At 43.1% G+C, this 23,150-nt stretch overlaps 1 protein-coding gene across 4 annotated transcripts in view; it reads right to left on the bottom strand.

The window, feature by feature from the left end:
* NPY (neuropeptide Y) overlaps positions 1 to 23,150 on the bottom strand; it is a 32,909-nt gene that overhangs the window by 9,078 nt on the left and 681 nt on the right. The window contains exon 1 of one of the 4 annotated variants that reach the window (XM_027872003.1): positions 1,524 to 1,622. The exons of the other annotated variants lie outside the window; for them this stretch is intronic. The gene's annotated coding sequence lies outside the window, so the exon portion shown is untranslated. Of the gene's footprint in view, positions 1 to 1,523; positions 1,623 to 23,150 lie in introns of those variants that run through there. 4 annotated transcript variants of the gene reach the window in all.

A 23,150-nucleotide genomic window follows, 5' to 3' on the forward strand; every position in this document is an offset into this window, starting at 1 on the left:
GGGGGTGGGGGATGGAAGTTGTGGTTTGGCCCAGAGTAGGCGGGGAGGTAGCTAGATGGCTCAGTTGATGGAGGGGTGGGCCTGAGTTCAAATGTGACCTCAAACACTAGCTGTGTGACCCTGGGCAAGCCACTTAACCTGTTTGTCTTAATTCACTGGAGAAGGAAATGGCAAGCCATCTCAGTATCTTTGCCAAAAACAAAAACAAAAAACCAAAAAGCCTACGGACGGTATGGTCCACAGGGGTCCCGAAGAGTCAGACACTTTGACTAAACGACTGAACAAGGTGGGGAGGTCTGGGTGAGGAACTCCCTCTACCAATAACAGGTCAGCACCTTTCCAGTCAGTTTGGCTTTGGTGAGTTACCCGGGAATGGGAAGAACCTATGTGACTTGCTCAGGGTCACCTAGCCAGGATGTGTCAGCGGCGGCATGCACGTTAGGAAGCAGCAGGGCCAATATTCGAGACTGGATCCTCTGAGTCCAGATCGAACACTCTTTTCACTCCACTGGAAACTTTTTCTGCTGAGGGTCAGGCTATCTCGGGCTGGCTCGCCCCGGCTCTTCCGAGCCAGCGCAACTCCCTGGCCCTGCACGAAGCTTCTGCCGAGATGCATCTGCTCCACTCCCCACCCGCTATGTTTGCTGAGAGGAGCGAAGGAGGGAGTTCAGCATCTGAGGCGGACAGCTGGCTGTGCTGGGAGCAAGCGGGCTCGAGACGCAGGGACCCAGCCCCGGGCCCCTCACATGCGCAGTTCAGACTGTCCACGTCTAGGAAGAGTCGGGCTACAAGGACCATGGTAAGGCGAGGGGCTCCTCACTGGTCTCCATCTCACCCTCTAAACTGTAATTTCTCCCCAAATGGAAAGTAGAAAAGGTAATCATGGGAAACCCCCAGCGCAAAAACACCTCCCTCTTGACACCTTTCAGCCCAGACACCCACTAAGCATGTTTTGCACACAGTGGGCGCCTAATCAGTGCCTCTTGAATTTTTTAGGGGGGGAATCGGGACAGACCGCCCTTTGCACGGTGGTTCAGATTTCTCCCTCCCCACCAAGAAGTGGAAAGAAAACTCCTAGGGTGAGCCTTGTAGGTCAAGCAGGACCCTGACACGGAAACTTGGGTGAAGAAGGGGAGCACCCCCCCTACACACACACACACACACACACACACACACACACACACGCACGCACGCACACACGCCACCCTTGAAATCTCACTTTGACCTTTCTGTGCTCATAAAATTGGCTCTATGGTAGGAAATTCCCAGACGGGACAGAGGTGTCCTGGATAGAGCTGGAACCTCATACTAGATGAGGAAGGGGGGAGGGGACGGGGAGAGGGGGACGCAAAGCAAAGAAGCCACTCGGACAACCAAGACTTGGAAGTCTAGAGAGAAAGAAGCAGCTCCGAGGAATCGTCCCTCCAAAGTTCAGCCGCTCTGCTCTCTGCTCTCCTGTTCCCCGGAGGGCTGACAGAGAGAGCCAGCGGGCAGGTAAGCCGGGGTGGGGAGGTTAGACTTACGGTGGGTGGTGGTCCTGTCTAAGTAAGGAGATGATGCTTCTCTGCTCCTCTTCTCAGCCGGAGAGTGAGTTCCCAGCTCTGGGTCGGAGCTGTGCCACGCCAGGGCTTTTATGGCTCTCCGCTTCCCCCCCCCCCAAAAAAAACACCTCCCCAGTGGCTGCAGGAGGGGCCCTGGGCAATCACGTTCGGATGACTACCACCTCAACCATTTACCGCCTCCGCCCCTTTCCTGAGCTGCCAGAACGTTACTAGTACCTCCTCCCCTCCCTCCCCTTCCCTCCCGCCCCGTGCCGGGTGTAGCCGGGAGATCAGGACTCCAAGGTGATGTGTGCGGCTGTCTGTCGGAGATCTGGAGTGGCGCCCCCCTGGAATGGGTGAGAATGCCCCTTCACCCTCTAGCTAGCTGTCCTCTCTCTCCCCCATCCCCTCACATGCCTCCTTTGCGCCCTCTTTGGCAAGGCCAAAACTTCCTCGACGCGCGGCAGCAAGCAGATGCCAGCCCTAGCCGGCTCACCCTTCACCTCCTGGACACCTGTTTGTCTGGAGGTGAGAAGAGCTGTGCTTCTCCCGAAACTGCAGTCCCAAGAGCGGCCGAGCGTCCCAGCCTTGCCTAGCTTCCACTGGACCAACTTTGTCCGCGGCTTCCTCTGTTCTCCACGTTCCCTGAAGGGTCAGACGGCCTCGGCGGTCCGGGGTTCCACTGACCCCCTTCACAGCTGACAAGAGCTTTCACTTCACCTCCAAGCCTCTCCCCGCCCCAGTTTTCCGAGCCAAGCGCTCCCCTGGCCCGTCCCATCGCGCTCTAACTTGGCCTTTCCTCCAAATGCGCTCCTGGAAAGATCTGGAGCAGCGATCAGCGGACGTTGGCTGCACGCCGTCCCCTCTCCTACCTAGCGTCTAACCCCGCCGCCTTCGTCTCTGCTCTTCCATACCGCGACAGATGCCTCTGAGACCGTGACGGTGGCCAAGCTCCCCCTGGGACCTCGAAGAGCTTGTAACTGAGGTGCACTTTGCAGTCTGGGGGAGCACAAGTAAACGCGTTGCGTCTCCCAACCCCAGGAACCCAGCAGGGCAGGCCTGCGATGTTTGACTCTTTGGGTGGGTTGGAGACCATGGGAAAAAAGCTGGGGATTCCAACAGCCACTGGGGAAGAGGAGACGAAGCCCCTGGGTTACGCTGCCAGCCAGCTACAAAGCCAGGCACAGTCACTTAAGGTTAACCAGTTGGGAGAATCTTTTTATCGAGGTGCTCAAATGGGAATCTCTTTTTCACAACAGCAGAAACCCGAGCAGAGCCAGGCTGCGCACCCTCGTCGCCACCACACACCTGTTGGCGCTCCGGCCACCCTGGCAGAGTCAGAATTTGGCGAAGCAGGCTGAGCTCCTGCGCACACTACTACAACTCCCAGAATGCTGGTGGCGCAAAGGCGATAGTGCCTACTGAAAAGGCAAAGTTTGGATGAACTCTTCCGATGTTCAGATACCACAAGGTTCTAACTATTTTTATCAGAGCGCGCCAGCATTTCCTTACTTTTAAGACGGAGAGCGGTCCCAAACTGGGTGTAAGTTCTATGAGGTCAGCTTGGTTGGTTGCTTTATAAATTTCTATAGTCCTAGCATCCTTGCTCATAATAGGTATTTAATAAATGATAGTTGGATTGGACTGGATTGTGTCTTTTTTTTTTACCTTAATAATAATAATAATAGCTGCCATGCACTTATACACCCCTTTGAGGCTCGAAAAGCCCTTCACACAAATTCTCTCATTTCGTTTTCACAACAAACCTGTGAAGTTTCCCCCCCTTAATTTTACAGATGAGGTAACTGAGGCTCAGAGAAGTTAAGTAATTTCCTCATAATCACACAGCTACTGAATCTCTGAGGTCAGATCTAATCCTGGTTTTCTAGACTCCAGTTCTGCTCTGCAATCACACACACACTCCAGATTACACTTTTTGAAGATTAATGGTGGTGAATTGAATAGAACATTAGACTTGGAATTAGGAAGAATAATCTTTGTGAGTTCAAATTTGGCCTCAGACATTTAGTAGCTGTATGACCCTGGGCAAGTCACTTAACCTCAGTTTCCTCATAGGTAAAATAAGCTGGAGAAGGATATGGCAAGCCACTCCAGTATCTCTGCCAAGAAAACCCTTGACTCACAAAGAGTCAATGCAATTGAACAACAACATATTTTGATCTATGTGACATATTTCAACTAAAGGACACTGCCTTTCATTGCACGTTGCATTTGTGCAGGAAATAGACAAAAAGTAAGGATCTCTTAGCTTCTCTGAAAGGGGGCGACTCTAAACGGTTACTAATAAATTGGAGAATTAAATTGCTCTACTATTTTCTCTATTTTCTTTTATTAAAATGGAAAAGGAGATAGAACGATTTCTTTAAAATGTTTGAAAATTCCAAAGTACACTTTAAAATGGGAGGTTGTTAGACCTATAGAATTTGGAAGGAACAAGATTTAAAACTGGAAGGGGTTCTAGATATCATCGAGGCCAACCTCTCACACCATTTGACATGTGAGGAAACAAGCCCAGAGGGATCATAGGATCAGAACTAAAAGGACCTTCGAGGTCAGGGAATCCATTTGACAGAGGAGGAGGCTAAGATTCAACTTGGCCTAGGTCTCATAGGTAGTACAGGAATGGGATTGGAAACCAGATGTTTTGGTTTGAAATTCTGTCAAGCCTGTTTGCAAGAGTCTGGCTGCCTTCATGAAGCTATTTGGAAACTTGATTGAATTTAATTATTTTAGTTTTAGCTAATGTTATCTGTACCTAAGGACTCAGGATTCAGGATTTCATCCTGTCCTCAGGATCTGGCACTTCCAGGAGGAAAAGAAAAAGCAGCAGGTTGGTGAGGTGTGGTTTAGGGTCCTCTGTGTCCCCCATTTAGGGGACCCAACATGCATGATTATATTACAGTAGCTCCAAGATACTGGACTTTGCAAATAAACAAACAAATAAATAGATGAGTGAATAAATAAATAGATAAATCAATGAATGAATAAGGCTTAGTTCAGCCTAGTTATAATCTCCTTACTCATTCATTTTAATACTTAAATATTCATGTATAAGCTTAGAGGCAAATTACTTCTTCCTCATCTATCATGAAAAGTATGACTAATAGCCATAAACTGAGTCTGGGAACATCCTACATGGGAAATTTCCCAGTGGAATAGAAAAGCTAAGATGAAGAGAGAAAACTGGGATCTGGGAGGAAAAAAACAGTGAATTAAATTTAGGTAGGAGTAGAACACAGACAACAAAAAAGATATAAAGACAATGTGTGCAGAGGCCAGCACATAGCTTATAGCAACAAAAATTATTTAAAAAATTTTAAGATGAAGGATTGACACCTAATAATGTTAGTTGAAGAAAGAATATGGTACATTATGCACAGGTTACCTTTCCCCCCTCTACCTTCATCCATTTCTTCGGGTGTATATAGAGTTATAACCTTAGTGGAGTATTAAGAACTTTGGTCCAGGGTCCTGAAATTTAGATTCTGCTGATAGCACTTTCATAGTTGATCTTAACACCTCATTAGCAAGAATTGTTCACTGATACAGGAAAATACCAGCACTCTTCCTCCCCTACCCATAATAACCCCCCAAGTCAGCTCTTTCAGGACTTTCCTCACCCCATAGCAGTAGTCTCTCCAGCAAGGACCTCACCATGTCTCCAAGGTATGTGTCTCTCTCTTTCCCGATCTCCCTATATCCAAGTTGAGAAGACCTCCAATCTTTCCTAAGTGTGCCTTTATGGGACCAAAGGGAGTACTTCTTTTATCTTCAATCAATTTGCAACTGCTTGTTGTGTATGTTACAATGGGGGTTTTGAGGGAGGGGATGGTTTGGATGAGATAATCGCTGAGGTTCCTGCCAACTCTCCAATGTGATTGTGTTTTCTTTTGAAATGAAAGTTTACTATTTCACAGAATTCTAAAGATTCTCCCTGCTGAGGAAGAAAGATATAGAATTTACACATTTACTTTTGGAATCTTAGTATATGGATAGCTTTCCTAGTTTAAAATCCCATTAATTTTAATCAAAGTGGATTTGCTTTTTTATTGCCTTATCAGTAATTGCTGAGAGATGAAGGCAATGCCTGAATGTTACATTTGGAACTGGAATTTTCTTTTAAAATTGCTTTGAGCTGCTTTTCCCCCAAATATCTAGTTTTTTAATCTAGTTGAGACCTGGAGTATAGTATGTGTGGGTACAGGGAACATTATGTACTAGAAATGAAAATGAAACAGAATGCTAATTCAAATTTGAGTTAAGCCCAGTACATGGACATCAACTGCTCTTATCAAATCTGTAAGGGGCTCTGCTCAGAAGGGGACAGCCATCAGCCATTTGAACTCAGAGAGAAGAAAATGTTCCATGGGTTTCTGTGTTGGGACCAGAGGTAAATGCCTCTGACAGCCTCTAATCCTGGGAAGAGGTCCACCTGCAGAACAGAGATTCTACCCCTACCTTGACTCCCCACTACAGAGGCAGCAAAGCACAGTGGACAGAGAGTCTGAGAGTGCCCTGGACATACCAGTCTGGGATTCAGAAGGATGTTCTTGCCATCCAGGCCTGCTCTCTCTGTCACTTATACAAAGACATGATACAAGAGCCATGAATTTCTTGGGAAACCAGTCTATCCACAAGGGTTTCTTCAAAGCCTGCCTGTCTCATGCTCAGGTTCATAATGAAGGCCAAGAAAAGAATATCAGAGCTAAAAGGGGCCTTAAAGGTAATTTAGTCCAGCTCAAAGAATAAAGCTTAACAGTGGTAGAGGGGCAATTTGAATCCAGGTTTCCAAACTCTCAGTGTAGTACTTTATAAAGCAGATAAGAAATGCAGGGAATTGAGCTTGGAGTCCAGAAGCCCTGAGTTCAAATCCTGTCTCAGATACTTAGTAACTGGGTGACTCTGGGCAAGTCCCTAAAAACTACTGTCTCCCTCAGTTTCCACATCTGTAAAATGGGAGTAAGAATGGCACATGGTTGTCGTGAAGAACAAGTGGCATAATAAATGTGAAAGGGCTTTGCAGATCTTAAAGTGCTTTATTATTGTTGTTGTTGTTTATTTCAATACTCCAAGGATCCCTGACTGGGGTGTTGTGGCTAATGCACGTCTCGATCCCTCTATACCTCAGGAGACCATCTTCCTGAGTTCCTCTGCCCCCAAATTCAGCATACTAAAGCCAACTTGGGGAAGTGCCTTGCCAAACTTTGCCAGGTTGCTTCTCCAGTGGCTAACCTGCAGGTGGTCACCTCCATTGGTGGGTTCAGACTCCAGGCTTTTCCATGTTGGTGGCTTGTGCTCAGCCAAAATGCCTCTAAGCACCCAGGGGCAACTCTATGCTATGATGAGGCACCAGAAATGGATGTTAGAGAATGAAAGGCACTCTGGGGCATACAAAAGGAGTGTAAAAATGGTCTTCAACCTCAAGAGCTTATCAAACAAATACAATCAGGCTGTTTTAAGAGGATTATAGTGCCTAGGACAGAGAAGGTGTCAGTCTCTCTGGACTCTGCCTCAGTCAGACTAAATCTGGAGTGTGTCCAGTAGAAGATGATCAAGATGGAGAGAAAACTGGAGAATATGCCGTACAAGGCCTGAGCAAAGGAATCAATCAATGATGAGCATTTATTAATCACTTTCTATGTACCAGGTGCTAAAGATACAAGGGGAAAAAATTAAGTGGTCCCTGCCCTCAAAAAGCTTAAATTCTAATAGGAAACAATGTGTAAGCAAGTCATAGGACATAAACAGGAAACATTCACAAAATAAACACAAGGGGGCAGTGGATAGAGCACCGGCCCTGAAGTCAGGAGGACCTGAGTTTAAAAACGGCCTCAGACCAAACACTTGCCACTTACTAGTTGTGTGACCCTGGGCAAGTTACTTAACCCCAATTCCCAATAAATAAATAAATAAATAAATAAATAAACACAAGGCAGATACTTTGCTTGGAAAAGAAGATTCAGAGGGGACACAAAGGGCTATCACAGCATTAACCTGCTCAATGCTGGAGAGCTGAATAAGGACCACTCACTATAAATGGCAGAAAGGTAGGAAATGTAGGAAAAGCTTCCTAACCACTGGAGCTGTCCTGGAACTCACAGGCTGCCAGGGAAGGTGTGCATCATTGGGAAGAGGGGTTAGACTTAGTCTACATGGCTCTAGAAGGCAGAACTGGGCACAATGGGGAGAAGATGCAAGAAAGCCCAGGAAAATGGCAGGAAATGGCAGGAAAAATTGTCATATGGCATTGAAGTGCATCAAGCAGAGGCTGTATGGCTCCTTGTCAGGGTCTGGGAGGTTGGAGAAGGGGTGCTGTCGTCATTGACTTGGGACAACAGGATGTATGCAGATGAAGGAATTATCAAGCATCAGAGTCAGAGTATTATTGGTGTAAAAAGTGGCCATCTGGTCCAACTTGTACACAATGGAGAATTCCCTCTATGACACACCCAAAAACACTGCTTAGGGTTAGAATTTAGGGTTTAGAGTTTAGGACTGTGCAAGGACGAACTTTGATGACTTGGCTCTTCTCAGCAATGCAAGGAACTAAGACAACTCCAAAAAATTCATGACAGAAAATGCTATTCACATCCAGAGAAAGAACTATGGAGTCTGAATGCAGATGGAAGCCGACTGTTTGCTTTCTCTTTTTTTGTTTCTTCTTTCTTGTGGTTTCTCCCATTTGTTCTAATTCTTCTTCACATGACTAATGTGAAAATAAGTTTAATATGAATGTATACATAGAGTCTATATCAGATGGTGTGCCATCTTGGGGAGGGGGGAGGGAAGGAAAGGAGAGAAAATTTAGAACTCAAAATCTTAGAGAAGTGAATGTTGAAAATGAAAACTAAATAAATTTTTTAAAAAAGATTAGAGTTTTGGGTTAGGGCTATGGTTAGGGTTAGTGGAAAGCATGCTGAATCTGGTGTCAAAGGACCTTGGCTAGAATCCTGGCTCTGCTCCTATTTATGTGAACTTGGGCAAGTCACTTTCCCTTCTTGGGATTTAGTGTCTTCATCTGTAAAATGAGGCATTCAAACTAGATGATGTTTGAAGTTCCTCCTGTCTCCAATTCTAGGCTATGTGGTTGTGCACTATGAGATACTCTTTATTTTTCTCTTTCTCTTTTCCTTCCTTTCTTCATTCTTTTCTTCTTCCTTTCCTTCCTTCTTTCTTTTGTTCCTTCTTTCCTTCCTTCCCTCTTTATTTCCTTCCTTTCTTCTTGAAGACTTCCTGAGGAAGCCCATTTAGCTTCGAGATGATTCCCAAAATTTGAGTAATAGAAAATTTTCCTGCCATTTCCTGCCATTTTCCTGGGCTTTCTTGCACCTTCTCCCACACTGCTCCCAGTTCTGCCTTCTAGAGCCATGCAGACTAAGTCTGATCCCTCTTGCGTATGACAGTTCTTCACATAGATAGCTATGATGTCCCATCCCAACTTCCCTGCTGAAACTTTTTCTCTTCCTCAGATTCAACATTCTCAATTCCTTCAAATGATTTTCTTGTGACTTGGACTGAAGGCCCTGCATCATCCTGGCTGCCAACCTCAGAATGCTCTTCAGCTAACCAGTGTCCTTCCTAAAATATGCTGCTCAAAATTGAACTTAGCTCTTTCAATGTGGTCTGACCAGTGCAGAGTATAGAGAGACAATCACCTCCCTTCTTTACCCCAGTACTAGATTCCATGCTTCTCTTACCATAGCCCAAGATCACATTTGCTCTCTCAGGTATCTGTGTCACACTGCTGACTCTCAGTGAATTTGCAGACCCCCCTCCCCAAATTCTCAGATCTTACCCTTGAGCCGTGACAGGAGTGGGAGCTTCTTGTTTTTATTGTACAGAAAGGAGCTCGTCTCTCTCTTGCAAAGTGACAGCTTCCACGGTAGCATTATGGGATTGTCCCAGGAGCTACAGATCTCCCTTGGGCTTCTGCCCCAAAATATAAGTGCAGGGTTGGCAAAGAATTAAGGGGAGGGAAGGGAACCATAATAAGGGGGAAAAGGTAGAGAGAGAGATGATCATTTGATGACTTCAGAATAAGTGGACAGAGCTTTTACTAGATTTGGGTACCTAACACTAAATGGAAAGGAAAAATAAAATGAGAAAAAGGCTCATCCTTCCAACACAAGTAGGACTTTGCTGCCGGGAGGGCTTGCCACTTGCTGGCTGAGAAGGTATGCACTCTGGCAGTGCTAATGGAATAGCTCTGTGTCGGAGTAATTTCAGAGTTCCATACTGCAGTTCTGACTGCCCCATTAAAGCTTTCATGGGAATGAAATAGTGGGTTTGCCCTTATCAAAAATGCATTTCCATACGGGAGTGAATTTGACAAGCTAATGAAAAACATGATTACAACAAGAGATGCTATAAGCTCTAAGATGGCTCTGTTCCATCCAGGCAAGAAGCCTTGGGTAGTCTGGGTTGTACAGTCAGAGGACCAATTTTGCAAATGGCTAAGTAGTTTTTTTAGCTCACAAAGAATCATTCAAAGGGTACTATTTGTCTTCTAGCAGCTATAATAGTCTAGAGGAAGATAACTATCTTTATATTGTATCTATTTATATATTTATATAATATTTATTATTTTTGTTAGTCGTTTCAGGTGTGTCCATCTCTTTGTGACCCCATTTGGGGTTTAATTGGCAAAGATCCTGGAGTAGTTTGCCATTTCCTTCTCCTGCTCACTTTATAGATAAGGAAACTGAGGCAAACAGGGTTAAGTGACTTGCTCAGGGTCATACAGCTAGTAAATACCTGAGGCTGAATTTGAACTCATTTCTTCCTGACTCCAGACTGGCATTCTATCCACTGTGCCACCTAGCTGCCCCAAAAAGTTAGGAAGGAGGTTTTCTCTCCCTCCTCAAATCTCCCTAGGGTTCTTTGGTTGGCTCCATCACACTTCCTTATTTGTATGCTATGGAATTCTCAGTAAAATGCATGCTCCGTTAGGGCAAGGGTTGAGCTAGCTTTAAAAAAACAAACCTTTCCATCCTTAAAACCCAACACAGTGATGTATACACAATAGACAATTAAATATTTGTTGAATGATTGAGTGGGGTCCACATGCTATTTGTCCATTCATTCTGTACCTGATGCCATCACACTTCCTGATTTTACCTTCTTTAGGAGGCACTTGCGAAGAGTTTCTGACTCCCCTTGTTTAAAAAATTATTCATACAAAGATACTCCTTTAAACAGTCCTAGCCATACGTTCATGCACACAAGACAGCTGAAAGCAATGTGAAGAACCATACAAAGAAATTGGAAGGAGGTGATTGTGGATTTTCAGAATCATGGTACCATGCAGGTGCCTAGGGCTAACAAAAGAATATTTAGACCCTTTCCTGTAATAATAATAGTAGACAATAACCTAGTGCCTTACATACATTATAATACTTGGAAAGTACTTGGGTAGGGCTGTATAAATGCCAGTTTAATTATTACTAATTTAATCCTCAAGAGAACCCTGTGAGGCTGGTATTATCATGCCCATTTTATGGATGAAAAAACTGAAAGTTAGCGAGGTCAAGTGGTTTCCCCATGGTTATACTGCTAGGAAGTGTTGAGGCAGGATTCAAATCCAAGCCTCTCTTGACTTCAAGCCCAGCTCTATCGGCCCTCCTCTCATCCAGCATCTGAGTAAGGAGGCAGGCATGGAAATGGTCCCTCACCTCCAGAGGTGAATAGCAATGTATTCTAGACAAATAGGAGAAACTGATGATTCATTCATTTGGTGACTGGTCTGTATAGGCCCCAGGAACCAGGTAAAAGAAAATTGTGAGTTTTTCTATTTATTTACTTTCCTATTATTCTACATGCCCAGCACACAATAGGTGCTTAATAAATGTTTATTGACTAACTAATAAAGCAAAAGACTTTAAATAGGAGACATCCAACTATCCTAAATAATTTTTCCAAGTTTGAAAACCAACAAAAATAACAATAACAACTCTATTGTGCAATCAGCAAGAACATTTTTTCAAAATATGTTACAGTGACCTCTTTTTAAATTTTCCCCACTGTTTACTGGTAATCTGCAGGTCTTATGGAATGACAGAAACTGATTAGGAAGGGACCTCAGAGGCCATCTAGTTTAACTCGTTCTCCAACCAGTGGCCATCTAGACTGTGCCTAAGCAACCCTTGAGGGGGAAGCCATCACTTCCTCAGGTGGTCCATTCCACATTGGGACAGCTGAATGAAATTAATGACAGTGGGTTCAGTTATCCCAGAGGTCAACACAGTGTCAAAAACAAGTTGGCATCTGCCAACTTGTTCTAAACCATCCATCGCCAGTGTATGGTAGCTATGTTTCCTCTCCCCATCTTCCCTGGATAAAAGAGGCAAGTATGAAACCTTTTGAGATTTCTCTGTCTAGGGTTATGGAAACACACAGCCACAAGCTTTTTTTCTAACAGGTTAACTAGTCAAATGCTTTCATTTTATTTCCATTATGAAAAATCCCCCTCTTAATGCAATGCCCATGGTCTTTGCCCATTTGGTAAAAATGGGTCTTTGTTGCAATATCTCTTCTCATCTTAGTGTTAGGAAAACTTGTCAGGAAAATCCTCAAAAGGCAGTATGATCATCTTTATACTAGCCGCCTTCTGTAGAGAATTACTCCTAATTATTCTGATGGAAATGAAAACATTCCCATCTTTCAGTAAAACAACGAAAAACCTCAGTAATAAAAATGCACTAAGAGTAAAAACACAGGGGGTGGTGTCAGTTTGACAAACCTCAAAATGAGCTTCCAGGGGAGAGGTGGAAGCAAGAGGGAAAGAGCTGATATCCTAATGTGATTCCCAGTTCAGTTGAGAATTACATAAGTCAGCTCACAGCATTTGAATATGGCTGCTAACCAGATTTAAGCCTAGTACACATTTCCCCTTACAAAATAGTAGATGAGGCTCTTAATTATGAATTTAAATGTCAGTGACATGTTACTTTCCACCTAACATTTTCTTCAAGCTCCTCCAGGGAATATTTTCTTCTGTTTGCAGACAAAAGTAATGGATCAGTCTTCGGGATTTTTTTTTTCATTTTGTCCTGACCAAGCTCTCCATCTCTCTTAAGTTTCCTGACGCTCAGCTTTCGGAACTTGAGAATCAGTAGCCACTGGATCTTAAATAGGAAAGAAGTTCCTGGCAAGAAGGGCCCAGGAGGGGATGATGGGAATTTCCCAAAGGGTGGAGAATATAAAAGGGTGGACCTGGACCAAGGATGTAACAATTAACTTCTTTCAAATTCAATTTGAACATAATTGTGAGGCTCTTTTATGCCTTCATCCAACTCCATGTCATAATTTGAACAATAGATGCTCTTGGTTTTTCCTACGTCGACGGCTATGCCAAACTCTTCAGAGGGATTGTGGATTTCATTTAACAGGATCTGAAATGCTCCAAGAATTGACAAAGGCAGTACAACATCATCTGCAAACAGAACCATCTGGAGACCCTCACAATCTATAGGGAATCCTTCTGCCCTTTGGACTCTGTGTTAGACCTCTGACACAGTGCTGGCAAATGCCTCTGGTGAGCATGTTTCCCTGCCTGAGACTGGTAATCAGTGGATTACCTATTAAAGTTATTGCTATATCTTCAAGAATTTTGACCCGGTTTTAATCATAGGCATGGATGATGGGATCCAATTGTTAGAGAAGTTTTAAGGGAGAGTTTTTCTCTAGCAAATCGCTTTTAAAAAATAATAAACAATAAACACACAATGAGATTCTGTGCTCTCTGTCCTTTTTAAGCCACGTACAATGTTTTTCGGTGGTTCTTGTTTCGAAGAGTCGCTATGTACAGCAATGACTTCACCCAGGCCCTGACCCATTCATAGCATTCACTCCCCACCACTCTGTATTGCTCCACCCAGACTGCTGGTGTTTCCAAAGGAGTCTCTCGGGCTCCTGTATTAGATTGCCCCTAGGCTTGGCCCTACTGTCAGTCATACTTTTTCTTCTTAAGAGTTTCTTGAATCTAAAGAAGTCAGGAACACCTGAGTTCAAGCCCTGTTGCTGATGTACTGGCTGTGTGGCCTTGGGCAAGGGATTAAGCTCTCGGTGGCCCAACAAACTCTCTAAGCTCATGACTTGTAACCCAGGTGCACCCTGGAGTTAGGAGAGGGAATTTCCTCCCTGAGAGTTCTGTTGCATTAATGAAATCATGGGCGTGAATTAACCCTCCTCCCCCCAAAGTCTGACTCTCCTAGCATCCTTACCCTCAGAACTTCAGGCTCATCACCCAGCCTGGGCTGAACTTGAAATATAAGTCCCTGCAAATGCTCCCTTGCCTACAGACCTCATATAAGTTTCATCATCCCATGCATTCCTTTACAAGGACAAGAAGTCCCGATCTAGATACTTCTAACTGCTGAACTTCGTATCCCTTGGGAATCATGGCATTCCTCGAGTCAGGGGAACTACCAGTACAACCAAGATGGCTTAGGCAAGAGGGTTTCTAACTTTTTTTGCATCATGAGCCCCTTTGGCAATCGGGAATCTTGTGTTGCCCATCTCAGAATTTTCTTTTAAATTCATGAAATAAAATACATAGGATTACAAAAGGAAACCAATTAAATTGAAATGCAGTTGTCAAAAGACTAAAAAGAAATTCATGGACACCTGGTTCAGAAACTTATGATAATCCTATGAAAGTCACTGCTCTCTGAGCCTCAGTTTCCTCATCTGCAAAATGAGGGGGTTACATTAAATGGTCTCTGCAGATCTAGCTTTGATACTCTCCTGAGTTGTCCATAGCTCCTTTCAGGCTCACAATCATCAAACCGCCCCCATGTCTGCACATGGCTAGTTTAAGTGGTTAACAAATGTAGAAAAGATTCCTAGCAGAGGCACTACACACCATTACAGACATACCTTTTGCTCCAGCCCGGGGGCCTCTGGGGATATTATCACTATAACACAGGCAAGAAAATAAAAGTGGCTGCGTGAGAGCCATCTTAACATCAAATTCCAGGTAATTACTGAGAACATCTCTGCCTCTTCTTGTCAGCATCACAGAGACAGGATTGAGGAAACTGACAGGTAATTGATGATGGTGGGGGATGGTGGGGGAGAGTTAAACCCAAGAACAAAAAGTCTACTGTAATTTTGCAGGAGATTTTTAATGTCTGCCCAGAGCAGAGCAAATGCTGAGAATTAAGTGCCAGGAGAAGCATCAAGAATTATAATCTTACATACAGCAATCTATTCATCATCATCATCATCACAGGTTTGCAAAGCAATTCCTATCCACAATTACAATTGATTTTCACAATAACCCTCTTTCTTCCTAATAGCCCTATGGGGCAGAACAAGTGTTCTCATCCCCACAGTAAGACAGGGGCAGCTTTGGTTCAGAGTTGAAGTGATTTACCCAAGGTCACACAAATTAGAGAGTGACAGAGCCTTGTGCTTAACCCAAGTCTTCTGGCTCCAACTACAGCACCCCGCACCCCACAGTCATTTCTTTACTAAAAAAAAAGTAGAAAGGAAGTGATTAGTTATTAGTTGTCTGTCTGGAACTCATCTGAGTGTAACCAATGGAATAAAATTCAGTAGCTCTGTGTTCCCAAACAAGGAACTATATGGTCTAGACTTACTCAGAATATCTTTACTGTAAAGATTACTAAACACTGGAAACAGAGAGTGGTATTTATGCATGGCAAAATAGGCAACTGCCTATTGTGATTTCAGAAGTACAAGGATAATATTAATATTAATGTTACTACTACTACTCATTACTCATTAATGTTACTACTACCACCATAACAGCTTTGAAAAGCACATATGTATGTGTAAATATGTATGTGTGTGTGTATGTATACACACACACATACATATATAAAACAAATATGTTATAAATACTATATAAGTTTTATTTTTATATGTATATGTGTAAATATATACACATACACACCTATGCATGTGTGTGTGTGTATATGTACACACAGAGACACTCCCAGTTAATCCAGTGTGGTAGGATACCCAAGGTATTACTATTCCCATTTTATGGATGCAGATAATTGAAGAATGACTCACTCATTATCATGTAATTTAGTGTCAGTGGCAGAATTTGAACCCAGATCTTCCTGGCTCTAAGTGCAGCTCTCTATTCACTGTTTGAGTCAGATTCCCAATGAGTTGGTAGACTCACCATCTTATCTGCATGGGAAGGTTTAGGGTCTGTTCTATTTGACGTCAGAGGGATGAGCTAAATGACCCATCACGGTCTTGACTGAACTTTATAACTGAGGGGAAGTAAGCCACTTTCACTCCATTTCATTATCTGTAAGATGAGGCAATGAGGCTGAATGAACCCCTGGTCAAAAGTTTACTAGCTTATGAACCTAGGAACTCTTTTCAATCATATGATCCCATGAATGCCCTACAAAAAGAAATGTCTTTCTTCCCTATAATCCTCATAAGGTCACGGGAAAAAAAAATGCAACTTTCTCTATTAAGCAACAATGTGCAGTTTTCATGTGATTTTTAAAAATACATCTAAAACCTACAGTCCCATGCTTAAAGATACTGGCATTTCACCGATGAGCTTTTCCAAAGCTTTCTAATCTGTTCCTCAGACGATCAATCAATAAGGCCTGGAGATATGAAAACAAAAGCAAATTAGCCTCTGCCCTCCAAGACCTTACATTTGAATGGGACAGACAGCAAGTATCCATATAAGTAGATGCCCAATATATACAAGATGAACACAAGGTGCTTCTGGGAGGGGCCAATCAGGGAAGGCTTCATGGAGAAATTGGCATATGTTTTGAGTCTTGGAGACTAGGGACTTCAAGAAGTAAACTGAAGAGGGAGGGGAGCCCTGTTATTGGGGATGGGCAGGGTTAAAAGATGGGCTGTGATCTAGCCGCACAGCTCTACAGAATGGGAGAAGGGGAGAAATGTGCAAGGTACTGAAGACTCCCAAGGGGACCCCTTGGGAAGTCTTCAATGCAGGAAAAAAGGAGTTTATTTTTTGACCCAGAGTCAATAAAGAGCCACTGGAGCTTGCTGGGGGGTGGTAGGATGATACAATTAGATTTACAGAAAGGAAATTTACTTTGTTTTAGGAAATATTACCTTGGCAAGTGAGAGAGAGGAAAGGGAAGAGATGTGAGTCTTTTTTGGTTGACCTTGCTACCTTCTAGAATTCAAGGTCATCTTGGCACCACATTGAAGAATTAGAGGAGGATTTTGGTTAAGGAAATATTACAATGAACATTGGATACTAAGGCATTGCTGGGATTTGTATTTTTTTAAATTTTTTTCCAATTACATGTAAAGATAATTTTTAATATTCTTTTTGGGTAAAATTTTAAGTTCCAGATTTTCTCCCTCTCTCCCTTTTCCCTGTCCCTCCTCCCTAAGACAGTAAGCAATTTGATATAGGTTATATATGTGCGACCAGATTCATATTTTTCTCAAGAACAATTTTTTAAAAAAATTATTCATCAGAATAGTCATTATTATTCATCAGAATAGTTAGATAAAGTAGTGTAGCAAGGGATTAGCCCTAGTCCATCATCAGTCACAGGTGCCTATTCTGGGAATAGCTACTGGCATTCACCAGCCCCACTCTCTCCCCCTCTTCCCTTTTGGAAAATTTGAGAAGAAATCTGGGACATTTGCATAGGATGATGGACAGATGAAAAGGCAGGAACGTTTCTCTGAATCCCAGTGCCCCAATCTTGTGAAAAAGAGGCATTTGGCCCCAGTGCTGGAGGAGGGAGGAGGTAAACCCTCTATAAGCTTACTGATAGTAGAGACCTAATTGCCAACTCCAGAGACATCCCTGCAGTCACCTGGGGAGACCCTCTGTGACAAAGGACACTCAGGTCCCTGGAGCCATGAGTTATTAACCCTCATCTGAGCCTCTGGGCTAATCACAGACTGATAGAATAACATACTCTTACAGTTGAAAGGGACCACAGTGGCTCTCTAATTCAACTTAAAACCAAAAAAAAGTAATTGCTACTACAATATATCCAACAAGGGGTAGTCCAATCTCTGTTTGTCAACTTCAAGTGAAGAAGTTAACCCATTCAGTATTGGGATAACTCTAGTTCTTAGGATTCTTACCCTGACATCAAGCCTAAAATTGCCTCTTTGCAAATTTCTATCTTCAGAAACCAAACAGGGCACATCTATCTATTTTCCACAGATACTTGACATAGTAATAATTTCCTAGCCAGCTGCTCAAGAACAAATTCCCAGAGAAAAGATCATATGAAGAAAGAAAATTATCATATACTGGTGGAGGGTCAAATAGTGGGAATAGTCAAATAGAAAAACAAGAGTTGAGGACAGTGATGGGGGAGAAGACCCCAGGATACCTGATGGGAACAAAGAAGAATAGTAGGAGGGAACCAATGGGATGGCATGAGCAGGAGGAGAGCTGCCAGTGATAAAACAATGTGGTGCAGAGCAGTCCCATAGGGAAATGAGCTTCACCCTTACTGGGTGATACTTAGGATAGTACTGTAAGATCATAGAAACAATACAGGGGGCAGGGTAGCTATAAGGGGAGAAAGGACCTAACTTTTTTTTTTGGTGAGGCAATTGGGGTTAAGTGACTTGCCCACAATCACACAGATTTGAACTCAGATCCGCCTGACTCCAAGGCCAGTGCTCTATCCACTGTGCCACCTAGCTGCCTCAAGGACCTAACTCTTGACTCTCTGTGGCTCAGAATGTGAGTTCTTGGTCATTCACTGCATAAGTAAAACTGTTCTATGTTTTGAATGCATACAAGCCTGACTGCTTGTAAAGGGAGCCGATAGCCACCCCTGGAGTTATGTCGGACACTGACATTTCCAGGCCCCATACAAAAAAAACCATAGAAGTGATAGGTCCTTAAAGTGAACTCGGGCCCTTTATGACATGAGGGAGCCTTTGACCCAAAAATGAAGCCAAACTACAACCAGAAATTTTAGCACCTGGTTCAAGCAATGCAAAGTGTCTCAGGTAAGTAGCAATTAATTTTGCAATTCATGGTATGGAAAAATTGAAGAAGTAATTGAGACAAATTGGGAATTAGTTGTAACAGTGGCCTACAGATGGGCATGATTAACAAGGCTTAAGCTGGTACTTCCACTTTTAACTATTCTTAGTATTCCCAAGAATATGGGCACAATAATTCTCTTACTATACATGGATCCACTTTATCCAAACTATCATAGTCAAACTGATCAGCTAGCTGTCCCAGCAGAACATAAGCTCCTTGAAGGCAGAGACTATTTCATTTTCCTCTTCATTTTGTCTAGGCTAGCACCTATCAAGTTTCTGATTAATAATAATGATACTAATAATTAAAATTTAAGAATATTTTTAGTATGTTTGCATACCGAGTAGGCAAAATCTCCAACCTACATAGAATGAAAAGCTTTCAAAATACAGAAACCAAGCAGAAGAAATCAAAACTGTGTGGGAGTAGGAAGAGGTCCATCCCATCCTTGTCATCCTCATTACTACTGGAGACATCCCAAAGATGTCTTCAGTGAACCTACAAAAGACGAGCTTACATTCTAATATTTTTATTCAGCTACAAGAAGCAGGCGTTTTATCCAGATGTGCAAATGCTCCACTGAACATTCAACGTAAAAGAACTAAAACTTGTCTCAGGACCATTTCTATCTGAACTCAATTGTGTAAGATGAGCTCCTAAGAACCACCCTAATAGCATGTTTGTGTAGCTGAGGAGGATTAGAAAGCACTTCCCTGACTGATGCCTCTTTCCTCTTTCGTCTGGGGTCCCATGACTGGCCTTGTGCATGGACAGGCAGAGCTGGCACAGAGCCAGGCACATTCACAGCGTCTGAGTCAACAGATATCTCTAAGTCGCCACGTTTGACTCCTGGTTTCTATTGCTAGTCACAAAGTCTCTCCAAATTATGCTAAGGATTTTCATCAATAAAGCCATATAAAATTCCCTTTCAACACAGCACCCTAACTCAGGAAATAAGAACAGGAAAAGATAGGTCAGGCTCTGAAATCCCACTTGTTTCTCTAGTGATTAGGGTTGAAGCCTTAAATATTCTCAAAAAACATTCCTTGTAATGAAAAGAAAAAAAAAGAGAAATCATCTCATGAATAGAGGCAGGAGGGCGAGAAAGTGAGCAGCCTTGGAGGCAGGAGATTTAGAGCTGGAAGGGACCTCGGAGGTCATTGAGGACAATTCTCTCTTTTTACAGATGAGGAAACTGAGACATAAAGAGAGGAAGGGATTTCTTCAAGGCCACACAGGCCATTAGTGGAGCACTAACCGCCACTGACTCGCAGCCCCTAAATGTGCTCTCACAAATTCCCTGGTTCCTCCATAAGCAACTGCAATATGACTCTTTGCTAATACACTTAGCTTCCTTTGAAATTGAGTGAAGAACGATAGCATCATTTTAGAATTTCTATCCTGTTGTGTGTATGTGAGAGAGAGAGAAAGGGAGAAAGAGAGAGAATGTGTGTGTGTGTAAGGGAATGAGAGCCTAGGGGAAAGTGCTGTGTGATTCCTGTCAAGTCAGTCAAGGGAATCCTCCACTCCACTAGGGACGGAGGAAAGGCTCAGAGAATTTTAGAAGAAAAATGATTAAATAATTACTGGTGAGATCCCTGTCCAGCTCCAGGGGACAGGAAAGGAAACTTCATTAGAGACATTTCCATTTCAAGATGCTGAACTTACAAAGCCCAGAGGAGACTGGATCCGGATTGTTGGGAAGGCTGTGGGTTCATTTCTGCCTCTACCTAAACTCTAGAGTAGGAGAAGATAAAGTGTGCTAGATTTAGAGCCAGAGAATATAGGCTCAGACCTTATTCCATTGCTTAGTCCTTGGGCCGGTCACTTCACCATTTGGGAGCTCAGTTTCCCTCTGCGATTCTGTCAGGCCCCATCAGTTTTGTAGAGCCTTCCTTCCCTCAGAATCTAAGTCTGTCTCGGTCTCTCTGTCTCTGTCTGTCTCTCTGTCTGTCTGTCTGTCTCTCTTCTCTCTATCTCTCTCTCTCCCCCTCTTTCTCTCTCTGTCTCTCTTTCTCTCTTCTCTCTTCTTTTCTCTTCTCTCTCTTCCTCTTTCTCTCTCTTTCTCTCTCTCTCTCCATGTCTCTCTATCTCTGTCTCTGTCTCTCTGTCTCTCTGTCTGTCTGTCCGTCTGTCTCTCTCTCATCTTGGCAAGAAGTTAGTGATCACATTTTTTAAAAAAATGTTGCCTTACTTCTTACCCAACAAGATAGAATCACCTCAGGACACAATCAATCAATTAACAAGCATTTACCAAATACTTACTTTGCACCAGTCACTGGGGACACAAAAGCAAAATGAAACTTTTCCCTGATCTCAAGAAGCTTATGTTCTAATGAGGGAAACAACATGTACATATCTTTGGTGTTGTGTCGTTTTCCGTTGTGTCCAATACTCCATGACTCCATTTGGAGTTTTCTTGGCACATACAGGAATGGTTTGCATTTCCTTCTCCAGCTCATTTCACAGATGAGGAAACTGAGGTAAACAGGGTTAAATGACTTGCCAAGAGTCATACAGCTAGTAAGGGTCTGAGGCCAGATTTGAGTTCAGGAAGAAGAGTCTTCTCGACTCCAGGCCCAACATTCTATCCACTGCACCATTTAGCTATCCCTATACAAATAGAAGCATATATATAACAGATACAAGTACAAAATAATAGTAATAGTACAATGCAAAGAGTTTCGGATTTGGACTCCATGGTTTTGGATTTGAATCCTGGCTCTGCTATATATTACCTGGGTCATCTAGGGCAGATCATTTCCCATCCCTAGGCCTGTTTATTCAATTAAAAAAAGTTGAGGTCCAACTGCTCGCTAAGGGCCTGTCAAGCTCTCAGTGCTATATCCTCAATGGTATAGTAGGTGCCATGGAGAAGGAAATGGCAACTCATTCCAATATCTTTGCCAAGGAAACCACATGGAAATGATCCACGGGGTCATGAAGAGTTGGACATAACTTAATAACTGAACAAAAATAAAAGTGGATCAAGTGCTGGATTTGGAGTCAGGAGAGACCTGGATTAAAATCTTGCTTCAGACACTCATTTTGCTATGCGATTCTGGACAAGTTACTTTTAACCTCTCAGCTTCAGTTTCTTCTTCAGTAAAATGGGACAAGATAGCATATAATCTCTCTGAGTCATTTTGAAGATCAAATAAGATTGCACGGATTTTGAAGATCAAATAAGATAGTACTTTGTAAACATTAAGATGCATGTCAATGCCAGTTTTCGTGATTATAGGCACAGATCATTAATGTTCAGAACAGAAATAGTCCTATAAAAGGTTGACTTTGCACTTGTGGAGGGGGTCAGAAAATCAGGCTTTAGCTTGTTCCCACAAAGGAAGGTCCTTCAGGAAAGAAATGTCTCCAGGCTGGGAAGAGACATTCTTAGATGGGAAAAGAAATGAGCCCTTCCCTTTGAATGTCAGAGCTCAGGACAGAGGCAGTAAGTGTCTATCTGATCTGCTCGTGCTAGGACTGAGCCACAGAGCTTTGTATTTTCATAGACTCTGCATCTACCATGATGAAATTGTTTTTTTTTTCAGGAAACATCCTTGTCATCCCCTGCGCTAATAAAGATTAACTGAGCATAACCTTTCTAGCACAGGTAATATACAGTTCCTCCTCATCCACCAGCATACCTTCCATCACAGAGCAACTGAACATGGCCTTGCTTTTGCTCAAGCTCTTGCCACAGCTAATCATTGACTGAGGCGTAGAGAATCAGGCATACAGTAGAGGATTAATAACAGCCCTGCTGCCCCCGAACCCAGGATTTGTACAATCAGTTTTTCCTTGATCTCAATATAAAAGAGGTGACATGTCAGGGATTTGAGGCTGTTGCATTGTGCTAATTCAGAAGTGAACATCCCAGACTTACCAATAAAGCAAGAGAATCAGTAAGTACCATGGGATCTTTCACCACACTGGAAAAACCAGCGCTTAAAAGGTTTCTAAGAAACAGATACCAAAGCCAAAAGCTGCTCGACCTTCTGTACCCTTTACAACACATTCTTTCCTATTTCCCACTCATCTTCTTGAAACAGGTTCAACTTTTGTGATTGCCAATGAAATTAAATCTAGTAGGCATTTATTAAGTGCCTACTATGTGCAAGGCACTGTATTAGGTACTGGAGATATGAAATCAAAATTGAAAATAGTCTCTATCTCAAAGAATTTACTTTTTGTGCAGTGGTGAAGGAAGGAGCGAGAGTGATACAACCCATAAACAGATAAGCATATAGGTGGTCATTTTAAGGGGGGGGACTAGCTAAGAATAAGGAGGCTTCCCATAGGAGACAGCAAACTAAACTGAGTCTTGGAGGATGCTTAGAATTCTGTGAGGCAGAAATGAGGAGGGTGTGCATTCCAAGCAGGAGGGACAGCTAGTGGAAAGGCATGGAGGGGGGAAATGGAGAGACAAGTTTGGGAAACAGTATGGAGACTCTTCATGCTCAAGCCCCTCCATATTGTCCTTCTTTACCAGACTAAGGAAAGCTTTGTAGAGACTTTGGTTTCATCCATTCATTCCCATTCATTTGCTTCTTTCGTCTCAATGGCTTTTTCTACGTCAT

Source organism: Vombatus ursinus, unplaced genomic scaffold, assembly GCF_900497805.2.
Source record: "Vombatus ursinus unplaced genomic scaffold, bare-nosed wombat genome assembly UNPS02014799.1, whole genome shotgun sequence".
Classification (NCBI taxonomy): Eukaryota; Metazoa; Chordata; class Mammalia; order Diprotodontia; family Vombatidae; genus Vombatus; species Vombatus ursinus.